Raw genomic sequence first — 3,954 nt, forward strand, 5'->3', positions numbered from 1 at the left:
TGTGTGTGTGTGTGATGGTGTGGTTCTGTGTTTGTGTGTATTGTGTGTGTGTGTGTGTGCATTGTGTGTGTGTGAGTGTGTGTGTGTGTGTTTTGTGTTTTGTGTGTGTGTTGTATGTGTGTGTGTGTGTGTGTGCGTTTTGTGTTTTGTGTGTGTCTTGTTTGTGTTTGTGTGTGTGTGTTTGTGTGTGTGTGTGTGTGTGTGTGTGTGCGTCTTGTCTTTTGTGTGTTGTTTGTGTGTGTGTGTGTGTGTGTGTGTGTGTGTGTGTGTGTGTTGTGATGATTTGTGGGGACTGGTCCCTGATGCTCCGGGGTGATTTGGCAAAACAATGATTCATACCAGTCACAGAATCATACACTCCCTCTCATTACTGCATACACATTTCCCCCACACTCTCTAACTCTCACTCGCACTCTCCTTCGATCCCTACCCCTAACCACCACCAGTCAGGACACAGACATGCACAGAAGCACACACACAACATCAAGTATACAGGAACTTTACTTCATATACAGAGTACACATGGGTGCAAAGAAACACACACACACAACATCAAGTATACTGGAACTTAACTTCATACAGAGTGTGTATTGGTACACAGAAGCACAGACACAACATCAAGTATACTGGAACTGTACTTCATATACAGTATGTATTGGTATGGTTTGTGGTGCCTCTTCACCTGCTATTTTAAGACTTGTTTCGCCTTATGCCGGAGTGTTGTTACTTGTAGGGTCTGGTCTCCGACACCAGGACATTTTGTGCAGACTTTATGAAATCTGGCAACGTGATACTGTTAGCCAGTCACAAAGAACATATTCATACCCTTTCATTATTGCATATTCCCCCTCTGACTTTGCCTCAGTCAGCAAACCTCCAGAAACCATCAACCAAGACAGTCAGAGACACACACACACACACCCATACAGCATAAAGACAGTCAGATACACACACACCCCCAGACAACATTAAGACAGTCAGAGGCACACACACACCCAGACAACATAAGGCACACTAGGACTTTGATTAGACACAGCCCACCTCTCCCAGTGTTTCTTGTCCCTGGGCCTTGTGTGTGTGTTTGTGTGTGTGTGTGTGTTTTAATTCTTGTCCCTGGGCCTTGGCTCCGGCTGAAATGAAATTATTATGACATTATGATTGAGTCCCTTTGGAAGTGAAAGCCAGTCACTGTCTGTGTGGTGAAAGGTCATACGTAATCTCCCACATCTAAGTTCATCTGAAGGACGAATGAATTACATTCACATCAGTCATGACGCCACTGTTAACAGAGGGTGTGTCTGTCTGTAGACTACAGGGATAGGCGCGCTCTACTTCAAAACAAATATATAAATGCGTTTTCGGGTGCGAGTAAAAGAATGTAAACTATTAGTAGAATGAAAACCGCACTCTCAAGCTTTTCTCTTTTAACAATAAGACCAGTTTATTTTAGTACAGACGCGTTGCGGCCTTACGCCATCGTCAGTGTGTGACACTGACGATGGCGTAAGGCCGGAACGCGTAAGTACTAAAATAAACTGGTCTTATTGTTAAAAGAGAAAAGCTTGAGAGTGCGGTTTTCATTCTACTAATTGTCTGTAGACTTTCTCAGAGTTTGGAGTTAGTCATAAGACTCATTTGGACTCATTTGGATCAGCAACTTTCCATGTCCAACACTCCGGAGCAACACTTTACAAAGTCAGCTCTGGGTTCCCGATATTCAAGAGCTGCAGCACATAACTCCCACTACAGAAAATCAATTTGGTGCTTTTGAAAACGAGGATCAAACTACGGTTTGTTCCCTCTCATCTTTGCTCTGAGCACAAAATATCCTGTGAAGGCTTTAGCACTTTATGATCCGGTGGATTTGGGACGGGAGAGAGATACGGGCCTTCTTTATAAAAACTGGACCTCAATCTGGTTGAGTAAACAAGTTTAATCCTTTGCACCATTTTATCAATTTTCAATATGACCCACTTAACTTGGCAGCTTGCGAGTGGGCTGAGATACAGCGTACACATAGGTAGGTGCGCTTGCTCAATCACACAGGCGCACGCTGAAAACCCAATCATCCTCCCTTGGAATTATACGCAGTGTGCACAGTGCTCTGAGAAAGCATTACGCTGTGATCTGATTAAATTGTTCCTCATGCCAAATGATCAGCGCCTCCTTCCCACACTGGGCTGTGAGGATAATTAAGTGCTTTGTGTGTGTGAGCGCCTTGTGTGTGTCTGTGTGTGTGTGTGTGTGTGTCTGTGTGTGTGTGTGTGTGTGTGTGTGTGTGTGTGTGTGTGTGTGTGTGTATGTGTGTATGTGTGTATGTGTGTATGCATGCTTTGTGTTTCTCTGGCTCCCCATTTCTAAAGACGCTATCAAAAGCTGCATCCTTACCGGGAAGGCTTTTTATCCGCTGCTTATGCATTTCCCCCCACTTATATGCAAAGCTGACCTATTTTACTCACCAAACCTTTCTGTTCATTTCTGATGGATGAATTATGTCCTTTAACAAGGGTTACGACCCTGCCCCGTCCACGCTGGCCCCGCCCCCCTTGTGTGCCTGTCTTCTGTCCCTTCCTGGCCGGTGGAATGGGAGGTGTGGCTAGCTCCTAACTGATTGACAGGTGGAATGGGAGGCCAGTAGTGAAGTCCAGGGTTTACGCAGGTATACGGATTATACCAACTTATTTTTCAGTCAGCATTGCGTATACCCACTTCTCAAAACAGGGTGTTTATCCTGTGCTGTATGGCCTGCTTAAAAAAAAAAAAGCTAAATTACGAGTATACCTACTTCTCCAGGGACCCCTTCACCACTGTGGGAGGCTAGTTACTAACTGATAGGCGAGAGCATTAGAAGGCCTCGGTTCCACCACTCAGACGTGGCGTCCTCTCTCCTTCAGTCTTTGAGTTCTGTTTGCACATGAGACATACAACTTGCTGTTCACTTTTCTTCTATCTCTTAACACTGATGTTTTTATACCTTCTTTAATAATTAACTCTATTTGTTACATCTACGTGTGCCCCCCCCCCCTTCATGTTGTTTACGCTCTGAGCCAAGAGAGCGTAAACACGAGAGAAATTCATGTCTCCTTCTCAACGCTCAGCGCTCAGCTTTGTGAAACCACTGTTCTAGTCGTCCAGAGCCCGGGGGTGCTTTGCTTTGCATGCAGTGGAGTTATTAGTTTACAAGGAACTCTGTTTGTGTATTCTAATCAGGCTCTCAGAGTATGCTTGACAGGATCTCATTTTCTCTTTTGGAAATAGCAAGCAGTGAAAAAAAACCTTTAATTTCTCGCCCTGTACTCTTATCCTTCTCATTCAAGTGAAAAATATGAAAGTATTATATTTTTAAATAGTAATTTCCCAGTTAGCCGCAGTAGTGGTATTGGACGTTTATGTTGCACGGCTGTAGGTGAGCGTATGAGCATGAGTGATAGCATGTGCAAACTGTGGATCAGGCCAAACCCCAGAGGAATGACTGCTTGTGTGTGTGTGTGTGTGTGTGTGTGTGTGTGTGTGTGTGTGTGTTTGCGTGTGAGAGCATATTTATTGGCATCTGATTTGGCTCATGCACACAACACACACACACACACACACACACACACACACACACACACACACACACACACTCATGCCTGTTGACCACTCATCTACTCTACTACTCTACACTGGATGTTTCATTTTCAAAGTTTCCCGAAGCACACCTTCAACACTGAATAGCTTCCGCAGGGTTTTGACTGAGAGTTGATGTCATACACACACACACACACACACACACACACACACACACACACACACAGACAGGGTTTTGACTTAGAGTTGATGTCATACAGCATAGCAACATGTTAATCACATCCAAATCAATTATCTCTATATTTTATCTGTTTATCGCTTTTTTTGTTTCTGTTCCCGACAGCTTGCCGGCTTGTATTCTAACTAACTAACTAGCGTGTGAGTGTT

This window comes from Sprattus sprattus (assembly GCF_963457725.1).
Source record: "Sprattus sprattus genome assembly, chromosome: 14".
Lineage (NCBI taxonomy): Eukaryota > Metazoa > Chordata > Actinopteri > Clupeiformes > Clupeidae > Sprattus > Sprattus sprattus.